General features: G+C 37.2%; 1 protein-coding gene across 1 annotated transcript in view; it reads right to left on the reverse strand.

The window, feature by feature from the left end:
• LOC150100575 (A disintegrin and metalloproteinase with thrombospondin motifs 6-like) overlaps positions 1-22,198 on the reverse strand; it is a 563,262-nt gene that overhangs the window by 213,509 nt on the left and 327,555 nt on the right. The gene's annotated exons all lie outside the window — the stretch shown is intronic.

Raw genomic sequence — 22,198 nt, forward strand, 5'->3', positions numbered from 1 at the left:
TTTGTACAAATCCATTCTTACCTCAAATTCATACCACACATCTAAAGACTGCACTCCCCTCTCCTCTCATACAGCTCTGTCAGAATAGCATTCATAATTCCTGCTCTCCATCTGAAATCATCATTGTCATACTGCAGCAACACACAGACAACCTTTCCCACAATACTATTATATTTCACTCTCATCAACAACCTCATAATATCAATCTTTACATTCGCCTTATGTCCAGCTAAATAATTTGTTCTCATAACAACCACTAACTCTCTTGCTCATTTCCTCCTTATATCCAAAACATAAATTACTTGCTCATTCTCCCTCTGTGATGCTCACTATGAGTATAGTATGTGATTTACAAAGTTTACTTTACAAGTAGAAGAGAAAGATATGTTAGAGACATATAAAGGATTTCATAGAGTTGAGTCAGAAGATTTTTGATACATGACAAGAAAGAGACAACAAGGTATTACTCCTGAAAATTGCACTGAAATGTAGTCAATAAGGACATGAAAACTAAATTTTTTGCTTGGACACTTATGAATGAGTGGAATGGGGTACTAGAAGAAACCATGAGTGCTTTGTTAGTGAATGAGTTGGATGAGAGGTTATATATATATAGAGGATATATACCAAGTAAATAATGGGTAGTAGGGACCTCCTGTTATGAGTCTTCAAACTTTGTGTAGTGCCAGTACCATAATAACAGTGATATTTCTCTTTAAATTATTTAAATCTTTAAACATATTTCTTGAAGGTGCACTCGCATTCCATGAGAAAAACCTGGACCTCCTGATTCCTAAACACACACTTCTCAGCTTACAGGGATAACTGCAAGTTCTCCCCCCCCCCAACTTCACTGTAAGCAGAAATTTTCATTTGTATCTATATTATAAGATCTCTTATCAACTTGATTATCAACTCCATCTATTTCTCAAACTTTGAAGACGACACATTCCACTCATTTTGTGCTCATACTGATTTGGCATACTGATTTTCTGTTTCTGTAGCTTTTTGAGTGCCTTCCCATCTCTATGAATCGGAGTGATTACAAGTATCCCTCGATTAGCGCGGTTAATTAATCCCTCAATGTTACCATGTATATCAAAAGTGTGTTAATCAAATCTAATAATCAATGGTAAAAATTACAATTATTCCATGATCGATTATTGTATTAATAATTCTTTTTATATGGTACTCTATTAGGAAAGATAAAAAATGAATGCAGTAAATGTTTAATAAATGCTTCTACCTACATTATTTACTGTAATTTTTTTTATCAAAAGAACTTATCAAGAGCCATTTGAACAGTTTTAGTTTTTTCTTATCGGCATAAATTCTACGAAAACAAGCAAAATGACTCTCCAGACCTCGGCAAACAAGCAATAAAACATAAAGAAAAAACATTGCAAATATAATACATGATGATACAAATTAAGTGGATATTGAATCCAACATTATTTCACAGCCGAATATAGAAACTACAAGAGTTTTGTGCCAAAACTACAAGAGTTGAAATGTGGATGCAAGCATAAGCAACCTTATGGGCAACTCGTAGTAAAGGTGAAGTAAGCTCCAGATCACTTTCCTTAGTATTTTCCATAAATTTTCCATGACAATAAAAAACAGTACGGAATATCACTCCTAACATATGAATGCACAGCTACTCATGACCTCCAAGCTATACACTGAATTGTGTAAGAATATTTATATTAAACATTTTGCATGTATCTGTCAGATCAGCTGAGAGCTCCTCTGGGTCAAAGGCGCATTAATCAAAATTCTTGCTGTGTATATCAAGGGATTGCTGCAATTAATTTCGCCACGTTAATCAAATCCCGCATTAAGCAAGGGATACCTGTATTTTTGAGCAACAAAATCTTATAAATTAGAAAAATAAAGACAATAATTTCCTTATTCCTAATTATATTATTTAACTGATGACTTAACTGCTTTAGCAATGGAGTCCATAAATGTTTAACTCTGTCCACCATTATCAACCAAGTCTCTAGCTTCATTCACAATTGAAACAAATGCCCATAAATATAATAATCTACCTGCAAATATAAACTTTTATAGGTTAGGCTTCTGTCCTGGTTCACTCGAAGGTATTTCGGGTGAGGCTCATATTCTACCATCTTGCCGCAGAAAGCGAGGTTGAAGTGTCGATTTGCCTCTGCATTATTTAGGTGGAATGCTGTGGACAGTTTTGTCGGATTTGGCTTCAGTGCCACTGCTTGAAGTACTCTTCCAGGATGTTTAGGTGTGTGTGTGTGTGTTCAAGGTTGTTTCCAGGTTGGCAAAGGAGGTAGACTGGTGTAGAATCACTAGGTCATTGGCATACATGGATTTGCTTGAGCTGGTATGTGGTATGTCAGACATATTGATGTTGAAGAGTACAGGGGCTAACACAGAGCCCTGTGGGAGACTGTGTGGAGGAATCTGGGCCTGCTCTTTTTTCCACCAATATGGGCTCGGATTTTCTGTTGGAGAGAATGGATTCGAAAAGCTGGAAAGTTTTTTTGCACCTTATAATATTGCCTAGTTTTAGGAGGAAGTCCTTGATCTAGACTGTGTCATAAGCTGATACTAGGTCAATGAAAGTGATTCCGGATTTCAGCTTCTTCTGGAAGTTTGCTTCAAGCTGTGTTGTCAGTGCCAGGACCTAGCCACGGCAACTTCTTCCCAGCCTCAAGCCAGCTTGTTCAATCGGAAGTGCTCTTTCGATGAATGGTGAAATTCCTTTAAGGAGAATTCTTTTAAAGAGCTTAAAGGTGGAGCAAAGCAAGGAGATGTTTCATAGATTCTTGACATTATTTGGATCTTTCTCATTTGGGCACAGCAATTATTTTGGCTTCTTGCCCATAATTTTGGTAGTTCTCCAGTTAAACAATACAGGTCCTGGTACTGAGTATTGTGGGACACTACTTGTAACCTTCTACTTCTTTAATACCATTCCCTTATACACAACTTTCTGATATCTATCAGATATCTTGAATCCAGTTCACTAACCTGACATCTAAACCATGTACTGCAACTTAAATATCAGCATATCATGTGGTACCCTGTCAAATGCTTTTGTAAAATCCCCCAAAGATGGCAGAATATGCCTTTCCCTCATCAACTGTTCTTGTCACTTTATTATAAAAGGCGATCACATTGCTAAAACAAGAGCACCCTTTAACAAATCCATACTGACTCTCACAGATAAATTATTCTCATCTGCCCAATGCTATAAATGATCCCTCACTAATTTCTGTAAAATCTTAACAACTACTGATGAAATGCAAACTGGTCTATAGTTTTAACACTTCCAGTCTGCTACCACCCTTATGCAATGCCACTATCTTACTGTACTTCCACTCTGCAGGCAACTTTCCCATAGCCAGATTTTCAATGTAAGGCAAGTCAATGGAGTTGTCGGTTCTTTAGCACATTCTCTCAAAACCCATGATGGAATCCCATTGCTTTATTGACATTGAGTACTTAGTATTTGAAACACATGCTCTTCTTGCACTTCTAAACCTCAAACCTGCCCTATCCCTCTAGCATTGGGGTATTTCTCCAGGATGAATACACCAATAAAGTGTTCATTGAACAACTCCACTATATCCTTTGCATCAGTCACTCTATTTTAATTTTTATCCAACAATGTCTCATTTTTCCACAATCATTTCTCCTCTACTGGCACATAATGAAAAAATTCCTTAGGATTTTCTTTGGATCTCAGGGCCAATCTCTTCTCGTATTCCAGTTTTGCTTTCCTCACCATACTAGTTACCCTCCTGCCCTGAGTATTATATTTTTCATGCATCTTCTCTCCACCCCTCTCTTTACATCTCTTTCACAATGTTGTTTTTACCTGCAATTCCTGTTTGATGTTGTTTGTCATCCACTTCACACCAAAATGTGTTATCGTCTTCACTCGTGGTATGCAACTTGATATTGTTGCTAATAAATATTCCTTCACAAGTTCCCAAGCACTGATGATATCTCACTCTTCCAATTCCTCCATTCATGGAGCTGCCCCTATCTTATATCTAAGACTATTATAATCACCTATCTTATAATTCCACATACTTTCCATTCTCTCTGATACTCCTTCATATCTATTCATCTTCCAAGTCAAAATCACATGGTCATTCTCTCCAACTGGGAGAAGAGATGCCTTCTATATAATTATAAACAGTTATAATCACTTATAAACAGTTCAATCAATTATAAACAGTTATAATCAATTATAAACAGTTATAATCAGATCTTCTGATGCTATTGAACAAATCTAAAACTAGAACTTCATGTTGCCCATGTTCCTTCTACTACATGTTGTCTAAGACATTTGTCCCTCCAAAATTCCAAAAATTCCATTCCCTTACTAATACATACAGTTTCCTCTTCCCATTTTATACTAATGTAGTCATATTATCATCCTTTTTTTTTTTTTTGCACTCACCAAGCTCAACTGACTAAACATCTCCTGCTCTTCATCCTCTATGCACGCTGGCTTATAGCAACATCCAACTAAATATAATATCCTGCCCACCTCTACTTCACACCATATACTTTCAAAACCATTAGTTCTACTGCCCTTCAACTCCTTCACTGTGAGAGGCCATAAGTCATCACTTATCATAATCAGTACTTCACTACTGTGTTTGTCCTTCCTATACTGTTGAAAAATGCCATATCTTGCTACTTCTATTACTATCAGTATATCATCTTCTGTCAATTATGTCTCAGAGATTCCAATAATCTTTGGATAGGCTGATGCTATCAGTGCCACCACTTCAAATCCTTTATTCCGGATACTCCTGGAATTAGTATAAAGAATCAAGGCATTGTCACTGTTTCTATACCTGTCATTATCCCCTCCAGACTTCACTGCATTCCCCCTTCTTCCAATTGCTTATTCCATCAAGAGGCCAGACCTTCAACCCTGATAATTCTAGTTTCTTTGCACTGACACACTGACTTGTTCAGAAAACAACATTCTATCCAGATGCCTATGTCCTTCCTCATTCAAATGTAAACCATCTTTCACATACAGTTCCTTTCTGTCCTCAAATGCTCTCCAAGCATCCATGTAATCCAAGCCTCTCTCTTGACAAATTCTGATAATTATACTATTCATTATATATAGCGCCTCCGTAGTGCAATTAGAAGAATGACGGTAAGTTGCACCCTTCGATTGGAAAAGATATAGGCTCGATTCTCATCATGATGGGAGGAATATTTATATGGACTTTTTCAATTGAAGGTAGCAGGGTTTTTCTCCCGGAAACTTGAGTTTTTCATCCCGCATACAGACAAATCGGCCCTTCAGAACACATGCAATTTACAGACAAAAAAAAACTTGTTTGATGTATATGATTGGTAGTAGAGGTTCGGTGTAGTGGTGGAGATGGAGAGTTGTACAGTAGATGTCCTCCAGCGATGAGTCTTTGGACTCCTTGAAAGTGTCACGAATAATAAAATAATTATTACAATTATTATTATAATAATAATTGTAATAATTATTATTATTATAATTATTATTATAATAATAATTATTATAATAATAATTGATGCTCTTCTCCGCAGCTCTGCATTATCATACCTGGGCAACGCACTCACTGTCTTCCCTCTCTCACTCTTCTTCTGTACAACCTCAGATCTCTTGCTACCCAATTAACACTGCCTCTCAAATCATTCGTGCCCACCATCACAATCATCTTATCCACCCTTTCACCTTGCTTAGTTGCCATATTCACTTTCTATCATTCCACCAGGTAAATATTCCTCTGATATTCTATCTTGTATACCATGAATCATTGAGTCTCCATATATAACGTACGACACGAGCTGGATGGTATACCAGCTCGTGTCGTACGTGAAGTGGCCAAAGAATTGTCAGTGCCCTTGACCATTTTGTTTAATTTGAGTCTCAGGACTGGGTCGGTCCCAAGGGGGTGGAAAGAGGGTAAAATAGTTCCACTGCACAAAGGTGGTTCCAAGGCTGCTTTTGAAAATTACCGGCCAATCAGCATAACAGGAATCATTATCAAGGTCTTAGAGAAAATAGTCAAGAGGAAAATACAAGATTGGATAGAAGAAAATGGGATACTGTCGTGACGTTCTATTTTCATGTTATGTTCTAAATCCGCCATCTTGGTTCAAGTCACTCTTATCAATATAACACTTAATCGCAAATTGATCACCGATCCAAAAAATAGAGAAATTTATAATTATACTGCGCCACCCTATTTTTAGATTAGTCTATATAATATAGCAGGATCAATTCTTAATTAAGTTAGCAGTCTTCTCATTAGTTTAGGCTGAATTATTTACTATTCCACTTGGGGTTCCTGCAAGATTCGAATATTTATGAACGGTGCAATAAAAAGGAATTCAGGCAAACACAATATTTAGATTAACAAAATAAAACATTTAATATATGATATATATAACAAATACAAGAATTCTACTTTTAAATGAAACAATACAAATAACTTAATACATCTTGCTAAGTCACTCATTACAATTCAATGTTCTAAACTTTCACATGCAATTCACAGCTTCAAAATTACAAGCTTTCTTAACTCAAGTCAATACAATAAAACTTCTCATTTGATCAGTCTCCACATATCTATCAGTTGTACTTAATGTTTAAATTCACAGCAGGCACTAATCAAGGTAGACAATATTCCAAGCAATCTTATTTTGGACCTTGAACTTCGGAGATACGCTATAGTTAATGTTAGAATAAATAAACATGTATGACTACTCTTACCAGATACAATCTTCAATACATCAATTTATTGCGAGCACACTTATGAATTAACTTATTTGAGCTAGCGGAACACATTAAATAAAATTCTCCAACGCTTTAACTGAACTACTGTTAATCGCGCTTCACTACTCTAAAAAAAACAGCAATAAGGTACTGATATCCTTCCTTGTTTACTTTTCTACAACAAGTTAAGTTCATTATATTCTTCTCAGGGCAACACAGAATTAAGACGTAATCCAAGATTAACTGGAACTAATCAGAATTTTGCATTGAATGTCCAGTTCTTTATTTATCCGGTTACGGCATTAATTTTCTTTTACAACACAACTGACTTCACTTGCAGCTAAGTATATGGTTCACTATGTTTTGGCTCACTTCTAAACACTATTCTCATGAATTTCTGCCCTAGAGAACTTATAATTTTCTTCCACTTCCTTTGCTTGTATCCTACCTTCCTTTCCGCTCCGCAAAAACTCCCTCTCTTCTCTCTAATTAATAATCTTCTCTTATTTCTTTTCCAACCCTTTCAGTCCGAAGGTCACGCTGTATTCGACTTGTGTTGTTTATTTCATGCGTCTCCATGACAACGCATGAACGTAAACATTTCGCTAATGTAACACAACGCTCTACTCTTACATAAGTGATTACATAACGTTAAATTTTCACAAATAAGAATAAACAGAATATTTGAGCTATTTAATCAGCGCTCTTTCATTACGTATACAATTATTTATAATACACTTTTCGTTACGTTACATATATATATTTCAGTTATTATAAATTCTACAGATATTATTATTTAATAAATTAATAGTAGGTTAAGTTTAGAATAAATAATTAAATAGTAATCCTTAATTAAGGAATAATAAGTAATTTTTATACAAATCGTGATTAATATATAATAAGCAATGTTAAATGTGAATGAAAAAAAATAAATTACACAACATAGTTTCATTCACAATTTAACAATACTGTATCGGGGACAGCATGGTTTTGTGAAGGGTAGGTCATGCCTCAGTAACTTGCTCACGTATTATAACACAGTGACGGCTGAACTGGATAAGGGTAATGGGTTTACGGTGATTCTACTGGACCTTGCCAAGGCCTTTGACAGGATACCACATGGAATTCTAATCAGTAAATTGGGGCATATGGGGATGGATATAGGGTTGGTGAGATGGATAGGAGGGTGGTTGACGGAGAGATATCAGAGAGTGGTTTACTCAGGAGTAGAGTCCACAAGACGGCCTGTGACTAGTGGTGTGCCACAAGGATCTGTTCTTGGACCACTGCTGTTTAATTTGTTCATAAATGATATAGGAAAGGATCTGAGAGGAACAGTTCATTTGTTTGCGGATGATGCGAAGTTGGGTAGGGCAATAGTGAATGCAGATGACGTCAAAATTTTGCAGGATGATTTGGATAGATTGGAGGTCTGGGCTAAGGAGAATGGATGTCAGTTTAATGTGGCAAAATGTAAGGTTATGCATTTTGGGGTGAAAAGATTGGCGGCAGTTTACTGCATTGGTGGAACCGTGCTCCAGGAAATTGATGAGGCATGAGATTTAGGAGTGTTGGTAGATAAGGAATTGAAATTTAGGGGACACATTGCAAAAGTGGCCAAATCAGCTCATCAAATCACTTGGTTGCTGAAGAATACGTTGACAAGCAGAGACAAGCAGGTTATTGTTCCTCTGTATCGAGCCTTGATAAGACCCCATCTAGACTACTGTGCTCAGATTTGGTCACCTAGGTTTCTTCTTGATGGGGAGGAGGTGGAGAGGATCCAGAGGCAAGTGACCAAGATGATAGCAGGTCTGTGGAATGAACCGTATGAGAACAGGTTGAGGATTTGTGGGTTGCAAAAATTGGTTGATAGGCGGAGGAGGGGAGATATGATTGAGACATTCAAATTACTGAAGGGTTTCTATAAAATTAATTCAGAAGATATTTTTGAGAACAGGGCTGGTTGTGGGAGGACTAGGGGACATCCATGGAAACTGGGCAAAAGTGTGGTTAGTAAAGGTGTTAGAGCTGGGTTCTTTACTTTTAGAGTAGTGAATGAGTGGAATGCACTCCCTGAGTCTGTAGTGGATGCTGTGACAGTGAATGAGTTTAAGGCGAGGTATGATAGATACTGTATGAATGTCAAATAGTTGTGATGAATATGATTTGGGGCCTCCCTCGATGAGTCTAATGACTCCCCGGAGTTGCCCATAATAATAGTAATAGTAATAACACCTCTCACCACTCTGTTTCTTCCTTGCTCATCTTCATCCCTTCTTATGCTTTCTTTCTTTGTTCATCCACTCACCTTCCATCTTGTCATCTGTGGTTCCACCACTGTCTCACATTTCTCTCATGCTCTCTCTTTTACTGGTTCTCCTAATCTCTCCCCTTCTATCATTCCTATGACTCTCTCTCAATCTCTCTCTCTCTCTCTCACTCCTACTCTGATTCCCTTTGCATTTATTGTTTCCAGTTCACCCTTCTCAACTTGTTCTTGATACATTCCACTTCTTTCATTGCATCTATATCACTCTCTCTCTCTCTCTCTCTCTCAGCGAGCTATCTACTCTTGCTCGGCATTCATCCTCACAATTAACACCATCTTCGAAAACTTCATGATGTTTCAAACCTACTACGCTCCCTACTTTTATTTTTTCCTTCGCATTCTACTCATTTCCCTCACCCTAGATCATGCTACTTCTCTCTCTCTCTCTCTCTCAGTTGGTATTCACATGTTTCTGACATAATGCTGCCGAGGTCCATTCTGCTAACTGCTAAATCACAAAGCTCTTCCCATTTTCTACATGTAATCCCCGATCTCTCACCTACCTGTCACATTTTTAACTGCTGTGATGCATACATGCTGCAACCACTGCATACCACAAATTTGCATAGTATGCTGTGTAAAATGTAGCCCTTAAATGGGAGAGGACTTGGTGATGAGATAAATGACTACATCATGATACTGCTAGCCTTTACATGGACATTTAACAATATATCAAATGAAATTTTAATTATCTAAGTTGAAATTAAATGGATATGGACATGAAGATGGTGACATGAATATGACAGTGGCAAACGGATAGACATCAGAGAGCTGTACATGGTGGAGCTGAATCAAAGAAAAGCAGGTGACGCTGTGCTCTGTACTTTGGGCTGCTGCTGATAACGATGTTCATCATCATCATCATCATCAAATTCCTGCCATGTACCCTCAAGGGGTGTAGAGGATATGATAGTACTACATGAAAAAAATTACATCATTACTACCTTCCTATCTACAATTTTCCTCCAAATCAGTCTGTTACTTGTCAAGATTCCAACATTATCAGATCTTATATTTCTATCATCTAAGGCACTTTGTACCGTATCAATCTACCTATATCTTGGTCTTCCTCTGGGTCGTTTTGTTGCTAATCTTTCTTCACCCATTCTGTTTAAGTGACCACACCACCTGAGATTAGCTCTGCTAACACATTCCTGGATGTTAACAATGTCAAGTTCTTTCCAAATATCCTAGTTTTTAATATGACATTGCCATTGATGCCATCTATTCACACCTCTAATCTTTCTGAGGACTCTCATATCTGCGGTCTCTAGTCTTTGGTCAAGTGTTTTACTTCTGACCCAGTTCTCAGATCCATAAGTTAAAACTGGTTTGACACCTGTCTCGTATACAGCTAATTTAGTGTTCCGTCTAATTTCTCTCTTATTCCATATGAATTTATTCAATTGACTTCCCACCATACCAGCTTTGCTGATTCTGTTGTCTATTTCTATATTTAATTTACAATCTTCAGTAAAAATCGTGCCTAAGTAGCTGAAATGTTTCACTTGTTCCACAGGTTCTCCATTCACAACACAGTTGACATTTTCAATGATTCTGCCTATTTTCATTGTCTTTGTCTTTTTATTGCTGACCTTCATACCATATCTATTACAACAGCTATTCAATTTAATCAGAGAATCTTGCAGACTTGTAGTGGATTTATATAGAAGTATAACATCATCTGCATAAAGCAAAGAGCTGACATTAAAGTCTCCAATTTTGATATCATGTTTAATACCACTTTCCTTCATAATGTGATCCATATAGATAATGAATAACAGAGGGGATAATGTACATCCTTGTCTCACACCAGATTTAACATTAAACCATCTTCCTGTACTTCCTTCAATTCTAACTGCTGCCTTACAACTCAAATAAAGACTAAGTATTGCTTAATATAATGCCCCATCGACACCAGATAACTGTAGCGTATTGAATAGCTTCTCTCTTGGCACCTTGTCATATGACTTTTCCAAATCAACAAAACTTAAATACAGATCTTTGTTATATTCCCATGCTTTCTCGACAGTTTGTCGTAAAGTGAAGATCTGATCCTGATAGCCTCTATTTGGCCGGAATCCAGCTTGTTCTTCACGAAGCTTTTCTTCCACAATTCTTCTCAACCGTTTCTCAAGTATACTTGAATAGATCTTGCCAGGAACACTCAATAGGGAAATACCTCTGTAATTGTCACATTCAGTTTTATTTCCTATTTAATTTTATTTTTGCCTTTCCACATTTAAAGCCTTTGATGGCTTTTTCTACTTCAAGTATGGATATGTATTCCTGACTGCATGCCTGGTCAGTGTTTTTTACCACTGTACTGTCATCACTGCTTGTTTCATTTAGCAGCTTTTCAAAGTAATTACTCCATACTTCAAGGATAACTTTTTCTCCCGTTTTCATGTCACCTTTATCATCTCTAATTCCTTTTACAGCACTCTTTCCTCTATTTCTAAGCTTCTTAAGCAACAACCTCCAGAATATTTTGCCACCTTCTTGATATTTATTTTCTATATTCTTGCCAAAGTCCTCCCATGACTTTTGTTTAACTAGTTTTACACAGTGTTTAGCATTCTTGCATTTGTCTCTGTATTCTGTAACACAAGCTGACTTATTTGACAGGAACTTTTGATATGCATTCTTCTTTTCCTTCACTGCATCTCTAACTTCCTGTGTCCACCATGGAGTTCTGATTTTTTTATCCTTGCAGACAACCTCACCACATGCCTCTCTGGCAGAATCGATCAATGTTTTCTTCAGCGTTTGCCAATGAATCTCCAAGGTTTGATTCCTGTTCTCAAACTCTTTCATTTTTTCTTCAATAATCTTTGTGTATTTTAGTCTACAGTGTGAGCTGCTCAACTTTTATTTGCTTTAAAACTTTCTTACATGTTATTCTTTTCAATATGAAATTCAATTTTATCTTGCTCAAGAATAAATAGTGATCACTTCCAATTTCAAATCCTCTGTACACTCTGGTGTCCTGCACCAGGGAAAAAACATCACTATCAATAATAACATAGTCAATTACACTTCTCTTATTCCTTGCCTCTTCTCTCCATGTGAATTTGTGCACATTTTTATGTTGGAACATGGTGTTAGTAATAACTAGTCCATATCCTGAGCAGAAATCCAACAGGTATTTGCCATTATTATTAGCTTTGATCTTTTCTCCAAATTTTCCCAAAACATTTTTGTATGTCTGACAATCACTTCCTACTCTGCTATTTAGATCCCCAACAAGGACCAACTTTTCATTTTTCATTGTGTCAGTAGCTTTCTCTAGAGCCTCAAAAAATTCCTCCACTTCTACCTTGGTAGAACCTTCTGTGGGACCACAGACACAAATAAGTCTCATTGTCCAGTACCCCATTCTCATATTTGCCCACATTACTCTACTTGAGACTGACTGCCATTTAAGAAGATTAGCCTTGTATTTTGTGTTGAATACTATGGCTACTCCTTCTTTTCCTTGATTGTCATTGGCCGAATATAACATTTTGTATTTATTGCTCAGAAAGATCTCGCCAGTTTTTGTCTTTTTTGTTTCAGTCACCCCTATTATGTCGATCTGGTACTTATCTAATTCCTCATCTAGCTCCATATCTTTGCCATTCAGGCTTCTTATGTTGATAGTACCGATCTTTAACTCTGGTGATGTTGAGTTGGGATTTGTTTTCAGATTTGTTCCAGTAGCTGACTTTTTGCTGTTCGCCCTGGATCCCTGCCAGAAACAACGGTGGCCTTGTTTAACCGGGTGACACCCCAGCCGGCATGATATTTTGTCATGTCGTACCATCATTTTTTATTTTGGTTTAACCAATAAGAATACAATTTGGTCGGCTAAATCCCAAATTGCCAGCCCATCCTCGTTCGTTCAGTATCCAAGTATATACCCAACAGGGTGCACCACGAGAAGGTGAGGATTGAACATTAGGTCAGAAGCCCTGGTCGGTTCTCTGCATTCCTTTAAAGGCTATGTGGGGGTCTCCTCTCAGTTATACAGCTTTGACCCTTAAGCATCCCTGATGCCGTTTAATTTCTAAATTAATGATTTTGAGAAAGATTTGAGGGAGAATATTCAACTGTTTGCCAATGACGCTAAACTGCTGAGGGGCAACAGCTATTAAACATGATGTAGAGATACTGTAGAATGATTTGAATATACTGACTTTTGGTTAAAGAGATTGCAAGCACTGTACAATATTGATGGGACTATACAGCATCAATTATTAAGGGATAACTATCTGAGACAGCATGTAATTGAAAATACTAGGAGTTTGAGAGTGCTTGACCTGGTAATAGCATCTGAGAATTTGACTGTAATGAATATGACCATGATGCCACCTATTGGTGAGAGTGATCATAAGGTCTTGACCTGGGAGGTGGCTAAAGGTCTGGAATTTTCGATTAAGACAGGTATATGTAGAATTACCGTGCTGGAAAGTATGATAAGCTTAGCAGATTGCTTGGTTCAGTGCCATGGCATGTAAAACTGCAAGGGCTACATGTTGATAGAGCATGGGAAGTGGTCAAGGAACTTTTGCAGGAGGTTATGGCTAATTGTATACCTAGAGTCCGATAGTAAAAGAAGCAGGGGTTAAATGGATGAATAACATCATTAAGCTTGAGCTGCAAAAAAGAAACACCTATGGAGGGAATTTAAAGAGAAAGGTGACCTGCAGGCACACAAACGGTATAAAGTGCAGGCCAGAAGGGTAACGACTGTGGTAAAAAAAGCGAAAGCGGATTATGAAAGGAAACTAGTTATGCAAGCTAAAGAGAATTCCAAACAGTTCTTTCAATATGCTACAAGTAAAAGAAAAACTGTACATGGCAGAATGATTTTAAGGAATGCCGATGGCAAGGAGGTCACTGAATCAGTCAATATAGTGGAATTACTGAGCGAGCACTTTGCAAGAGTATATCATCCAGGAGGTGACATTGAAAGAATGAAGGAACCATTAGTTTATACGGGAATTGTGATGAATGAAGTAGAGGTGAATAGTCTATTACATAATCTTAATGTGAATACATCTGTGGGATTGGATGGTATACCGGCACGGGTCTTACGTGAAGCGGCTAAAGAATTATCAGTGCCCTTGACCATGTTGTTTAATCTGAGTCTCGTGTCTGGTTTAGTCCCGAAGGTGTGGAAAGAGGGGAAACTAGTTCCACTGCACAAAGGAGGATCCAAGACTACTGTTGCAAATTACCGACCGATCAGCATATCAGGAGTCGTTGTCAAGGTCTTTGAGAAAGTAGTCAAGGAAAAAATACAGGAATGGATTGATGAAAATGAGTTACTGTATGGGGGACAGTATGGCTTTGTGAAGGATAGATCATGCCCAAGTAACTTGCTCAAGTTTTATAACACAGTGACGGCTGCACTGGATGAGGGTAATGTGTTTACAGTGATACTGCTGGACCTGGCTAAGGTCTTTGACAGAATACCAAATGGAATTCTAATCCGTAAACAGTAATATATGGGAATGGATATAGGGTTGGTGAGATGGACAAGTGGGTAGTCGATGGAGAGATCAGAGAGTAGTTTATTCAGGAGTAGAGTCCAAAAGACGGCCTGTGCCGCAGGGTTCTGTTCTTGAACCACTGCTGTTTAATTTGTTCATTAACGATATAGGGAAGGATCTAAGAGGAACAGTTCATTTGTTCTCTGATGATCAAAGTTGGGTAGGGCAATAGTGAATGCAGAAGATGTCAAAAGCTTGCAGGATGATTTGGATAGATTGGAGTTCTGGGCTAAGGAGAATGGATGTCAATTTAATGTGACAATATGTAAGGTTATTCATTTTGGGGTGAAAAGATTAGCACCAGTATACCACATTGGTGGAACTGTACTCCATGAGATTGATGAGGCCAGGGACTTGGGAATGTTGGTGGATGCGGGGATGAAGTTTAGGGGGCACATTGCAAAAGTGGCTAAATCAGCTCATCAACTCACATGGTTGTTTAAAAATACTTTGACGAGCAGAGACAAGCAAGTTATTGTTCCTCTGTACCGAGCCTTGATAAGACCTCATCTCGACTACTGTGCCCAGATTTGGTCACCTAGGTTTCTTCTTGATTGGGAGGAGGTGGAGAGGATCCAGAGCCAAGTGACCAAGATGATAGCAGGTCTATGGAATGAACCTTATGAGAACAGGTTGAGGATTTGTGGGTTGCAGAACTTGGTTGATAGGCGGAAAAGGGGAGATATGATTGAGACATTCAAATTGCTGAAGGGTTTCTATAGGATTAATTCAGAGGATAGTTTTTAAGATCAGGACTGGTGGTGGGAGAACTAAGGGACATCTATGGAAGCTGGGCAAGAGTGTGGTTAGCAACTTTATTAGAGCTGGATTCGTTACTTTTGGAGTGGTAAATGAGTGGAATCAGCTGCCAGAGTCTGTTGTGGGTGCTATGGCAGTGAGTGAGTTCAAGGCAAGGTATGATAGATACTGTGAGAATGTCAAATAGTTGTGTGGACATGATGTTTAGGGCCTCCCTCGATGAGTCTAAGGATGCCCTGGAGTCGCTCGTAATAATAATAATAATAATTATAATAATAATAATTCATGAGATTAGAGATTGGGGAGTCATTGTGGACAGGGAACTGAAGTTCAGAGGACATACTATATCAGAAAATTTGGCAAATCAACTCAAAGAATCATTTGAATGTTATGAAACACAATGACCAGCACAAGTAATAAGATTATTATCATTATTATTATTTATAATGTGAATCGTGAATTCACAAGAGATATATGGAAATTGAGCAAACCTGATATTAATAAGGCTGTGGGACTTATTAATATATCACCACATGTTTTGAAAGAATGTGCCGCACGGATGGTATCTGCTTTGACATATTTTTTTAATGAGTCTTGCACTGGGTCAAGTTCCAAAGGAGTGGAAGGAGGGCAAGATTGTGCCACTTCATAAAGGAGGTGATCAAACTCGAGCATCAAACTATAGGCCTATCTGTGTGTCAGGTGTTGTAGTTATGTTGTTGGAGAAGCTTGTGAGAACTAGGATCCAGAGTTTTGTTGACAACAATGGTATAATCTTTGATGGACAGCATGGATTTGCTAAAGGGAGGTGATGTTTTAGTAATCTGCTTGCTTATTACAATAAGGTGATGGCTTCATTGGACAGAGGAGAGGGATACATAATAGTATACTCAGATTTTGCAAAAAGGCTTTTGATAGATTACTGCATGATAAGTTGATAGTCAAACTAGAGTGGTTGGGGTTGGATATTAGATTAGTGCATTGAATTAGAGACTGGCTATCTGATAGGTATCAGCAAGTTGTGTATGGGGGAGCAATATCCTGGAAGAGGAAAGTATTTTCCTTTTATAATCCTGAATAAAAGATTTACAAATATTACAAACAATCTACTCTCAGAAGAACAAAATGGTTTCAGACATGGAAGATTATGTATAGACAATATTTATGTGCAAAAACCAATTATCGAAAAAAAAAAAAAGGATTTATTTTAGAGACTCATATGGCCTTTATAGATTATGAGAAGGCCTTTGATAAAATACACAGATAAAGACTATGGAATATTGGATCAGAGATTGGCTATCTGATAGGTATCTGCAAGTTGCATATGGGGGAGCAATATCCCAGAAGAGGAAAGTCACTAGTGGTGTGCCTTCGGGGTCTGTTTTAGGGCCACTGCTGTTTTTACCTGTGTTAATGATATTGATGAAGATTTGGATGGGGATATTCAGTTGTTTGAAGATGATGCCAAGTTGGGATGAACTATGAAGAGTAGAGCAAATGTTGTGGCCTTACAAGAAGACTTGAATAGATTGAGTGAATGGGTATGGGATTGGCAGATGCCAGTTCAATGTTGCAAAATGTAAGGTTTAAAAATATGGGAAACAGAGATAGGATGTAGAAGTTACACTTGGTAGGGATATATTGTTGGAGGTGGAGCAAATAAGAGATACTGGGGTGATGGTGGATAAGGATCTGAAATTTAAGGAACAGTCTGCCAAAATTGTGAGGATAACACAAAGAATTCTGGGAATGATGCAGAGAATACTGACGTAAAGAGAGAATACTGACTTGTAAAGAAGTAAAGAGATTTTTGTTCCATTGTATAAGGCTTTGATTAGGCCACATGGACTTCTGTGCAAAGATTTGGTCACCTGGTTTTCAAAAGGGTGAAGAGATGTTGGAAAATGTCCGGAGGTGACTGTATAATGTAGTTTCTGATCTCTGGAATCCAATATGAGAAAAAGTTGAGAAGATGCAATCTAGTCTAGTGGATAGAAGGAAGAGGAGTGATATGATACAAACCTACAAGTTAGTAAGGAGTTGTTAAAATCAATATTGGAGAGGTTTTACCAAAAATGGTGAGAGATCAGGGGAGAACCAGAGGTCATCCCTGAAAGCTGTATAAGGAGGATGTGAGCAGAGGAGTGAGAAGCAGGTTTTTTTTGCATGCAGAGTTGTGAATGATTGTAATGCCTTGCCTGAGAGTGTGCAGAGAATTTGAGTGTGTTTAAGGCACAGTATATATGTGTGTATGACAAAAGGACCTCCTAGCCTTTTGCTCCATGGGATCTTGAAATAATAATGATAATAATAATAACCATATCACTGGAGACATAAAACAAATAGAAGATATTTGGTGTAATTTTTTCCAAGAGATGGATCAAGTCTTTTGTGATCCTCTAACTGGAGATATTACAAATGGAAAGAAATCAAGCAATTTACTAAATGAAGCTTAATAAAACACATGGAATTCACAATGTTTCTTCAGAAATGTTTAAGTTATTATTATTATTATTATTGTTATTATTATTATTTGACACCTCCAAGGAGTCCAAAGACTCATCGAGAGAGAGTGTACCAACAGCATCGAACGATTGGTCCCCTTCCAACTACTAACCGCGCTCGAACTTACTTAACTGAGCCATTAGTAGCAGAGGCTCGTTTAAGTTATAATATTATTATTATCAGACTTCCATGAATTCAAAAAGACTCATTGCAGGAGTTCTACAGTCATGCAAAAAAAAAAAATTCTTTGAATCATGCCTTAAATCAATTCACAGTTTCCATACTCATTATACTCTCAGGTAATACATTCCACTCAACAACCAACCACTTGCTGATACCATCTGATACTTCAAATATACTACCACTGTATATGCATTGCCATTTTCCAATGTATATGTCACTTTGTTGCAGGACATAAGCAGATTGCATATGACCTCATTTCAGTAAAATTATGGAGATTACAACCATGTTAGGAATAATTACTTTAATTTCCTGACATTTTGCCCTTCATATTATGGTCATCAACTGGAGTATATCTAGAGTATAATTATTCCTAACATGGTTGTAGTCTCCATAAAGAAATGCATGACCTCACTTAAACAACCCCATGTAGACTATTAAAACGAATACTGCTATTATCAACCCAATTCTGAATCTCCTCAACAGACTGTCAAACAATTTAACTACAAACCCCCACCCACACACAGACTGGCCTATAATTCATAGACTCACTCTTATCCCCATTTTGTAAAGTGGTGCATCTATGCCCTCTTTCCACTCTTTAAATCTTGTTCTGTTGCAAGATCATGTTAAACAGATATGTGAATTTTGGCATTAACTCTCTGGAGCTCCTTAAGGAGTGCAAAGGACATAAAATTGCACTACTTTCCAAAAGCTATATACTCTTTTAATAATTTATGTACTCTTACAAATTATTTAAAAAATTACATATTGGCACAAAGAAATTACCAAAATGCTAAAACCTTACTCCAAATATTCACAAACCTAACATCCTTCCCCTTCAACCGATAGTTGATAGCCTCACCTAAAAACTTGTCAAACAATTAGACAAATCACATTTACATCCTCCTACAAGCAACTCTCTCTCTCTCTCTTTTAAAAAATTCTATTCACTTTAAAATCATAACTGAAAATCTTATTATTATTATTATTATTATTATTATTTTACAGTGTCTCCATAGAATCCAGACACTCATTGCAGGAGACCTAAATTAACCATCATACACACAAATTTTATCATACCTCTCCTTGAATCCATTCACCATCAGAGAACTTAACCAATTTTGGCAATTCATTCCACTCACTCACTCACTACTCTCCATGCAAAATAACTAGTCCTCACACCCCTACTATCCACACACTTACACAATTTCCACGGATTGCCCCTAGTTCTCTGACTATTTGTCATATATTGAAAAATTTCACTTGCATCAATTTTATAAAACTCCTTTAATATCTTAAAAGTTTCTATGTTCCCTCTTTTCCACCTATCTTAGCCTAAAAGATTCAGACATCATGGTCAGTTTTGACATTACTTTATTGTTATCCCCAATGCACTTTTAAGGGAGATCCCTGATATCATTAAACTGGATTTCCTCTCTGCCATTTATGAATTATTCAGATTCACCATTTATTCAAGTTATAAGTTATTTTATATGGAAAGAAAAATATGCAAAGAGCTAGGCAGGACTGTTATGGGGCCCCCCCTCCTTCTACCCCACCCCTACTAGCTAATTTCTACATAGAATTTCTTGGAAATCAAGCACTCAACTCAGCAGCTCCCCATAAACCAATAGTTTGACTATGCTATCAGATGAGCCTTTCTTTTTGTGTTGCATAGTGATCAACATTCATTTTAGAAATTAATGAATTTCGAAAATGAAATTAGAAATTTCATTATTTCTAATTATGGACTTTACAACCGTGTTATAAATAACTAATTTAATTTCCCGACATTTCGATCTTCATATTAAGATCATCATCTGGAGTATATACAAATATACAAGTACAAGCTGAGTTACATTACACACAATAAGCTAAAGAAACAATGATTTGATCACGGGTTATTCTACTGGCATGATCTCTAGTGAAAAATAAATAAAATAAAATAAAAAATAAAAAACTAAAAAATACTAAAATGAATCAATACAGATGATATTTTTGCCATTTAGCCTCATGACCAAAACAGATACATTTCTAGTACATTTAAACAACTAATATGGGAAAATATACTTCATCACAGAAAAATTAATAACTGTCTTCTCTTTCAAGACAATGCAGTGATTGACTATCAAACAGATTATTATCCTTCTTGTTTAAAGAAAACTCACACATATTGGAAGATACATACATAATCAATCACACCACTATCCATCCCAAAATGGCATCCTCAAAACACTTACACATGCACAGAGAAAAGGTAATTTGTTTTAATGACAGCCTTGAAAACTGGACTGAGCAGTGGCATACAGTGGGTGATCTGGGGGGGGGGGGTTGCTGTGGTAAGGCAACATTATTAAAAATCATTCAATTTGTGTTATAAAAACTTACTTTATTAAGAAAACCCATATTCATACATCAGTTCAATTATAACAATTTTTATCATAACAGAACAACCACAAGAAATTATTATTATTATTATTATTACATGACACCTCCAAGGAGTCCAAGGACTCATCACGAATGGGCATTCTACTCCCCTCCACTATATACATCTCACTGTCTCCCCTACTATTAATTCTCCCACTGCACAACTACCATCGATGTCATCTACTCTATCACCACCAACAAGAGTATTTTTTGTGTGTAGACTGCATGCATGTGTTCTAATGGCCAACTTGCCTTTAATCAAAACTTGTTTAATCAAAACAAGACAGTACATTGTGCCCTTTGATTTGAAAAATCAAATCAAAGGGCACAATGTATTGTCATTCTTCCAACTGTGTACAAAGGTACTTACTAATTGCACTTCACTTCTCAGAGGCAGATAACCTACTGAGCAGAACTAAGCCATCTATTAAGAGCCAGCACACCTTTAATTACTGTGCAAATTTTAGTCAATTTTCATTGACTAAAATTTGCATTGACAGGGAGGTGGCAGAGTTTTTTCTCCCGGAAACTCAGGTTTTTCATCCTGCATACAGACAAATCGGCCCTTCAGAACACACGCAATTTACAGACATAGAATACCAGTTGTGGTGGTGATGGAGGTGGGCAGTAGATGGTGTTGATGGAGATGATTCGTAGGTAGTAGAGGTTCGGTGTAGTGGTTGAGACAGTTGTATCAGTTGAGACAGTTGTAAGTGTTCTCCCACGATGAGTCTTCGGACTCCTTGGAGGTGTCAATAATAATAATAATAAATCTACCAGCATGAAATGCTGCATACTCCCCATTCACCTTTAGCTGTTAAAAATCATGTAGATGCCTTGTTGCAGACTCCATGTAGGGAATCACATTACTCTCTCTCTCTTCATGCCTAACTGGTCAATGCATGCTCCAACAGCAATGCTTGCCTTATCTGATTTACAGTTACACTGTGAATGTCTTGATATTTGAAACACTGCATGACTATTTATTTCAAATAAATAACTGATTAAAAATTATTTCTTCATGAATTTTCCAGGTGTGCAGGTATACCTCTCTCACACACACACACACACACACTGACTATATGCCCCTGGAACATAGGAACTTTGTCAGATGTTTTAAGCCAATGGATACAACCTTTCATAAAATAAATTAAATGCTGCATTCCCCCCCACCAACACACGATTACAAAAAACTATTCCCATCACTTATGTTGAAGGTATACCTGAAAAAATAGCTAAAGTTCTCTGTAAACATAATCTTTGTACCACCTTCAAACCATGCACTCATCTTAGCTACTTCCATCTATTCTCCTAAGGATCAACTTAATTTTCTTGTATATATCTTGGAGTGTACAAAGTTCTTCTTGCCTATAGTGCCTAGTTTGAACAGATCGATAGATCTGTTAACATCCACCTTGAAGAACACAAGGAATACTTCAGTAATCATCTGTATGACAAGTCAGGACTGGCAAACTAGGCTCAGGATATTTCTTCAGGATTAAATGGAAGAAGACAACTATGCCATGCAGAAGTCCCTGCATGTCTGACAGACTATTTTTAGAATCAGCATCACCAAAGATCTTCCAATCATTCTAAGACCACATTAGCACAAACATCTCCAAATTAGTTGTGCTGTTATCTCATCCCTAGAGGGCACTTGTTAGATCAGAGGTTCATATTCAGTTACAG

This window comes from Typopeltis vanoorti, chromosome 12 (genome assembly GCF_054136105.1).
Source record: "Typopeltis vanoorti isolate ZY-2024b chromosome 12, IOZ_Tvanoo_1.0, whole genome shotgun sequence".
NCBI classification, from domain to species: Eukaryota; Metazoa; Arthropoda; class Arachnida; order Uropygi; family Thelyphonidae; genus Typopeltis; species Typopeltis vanoorti.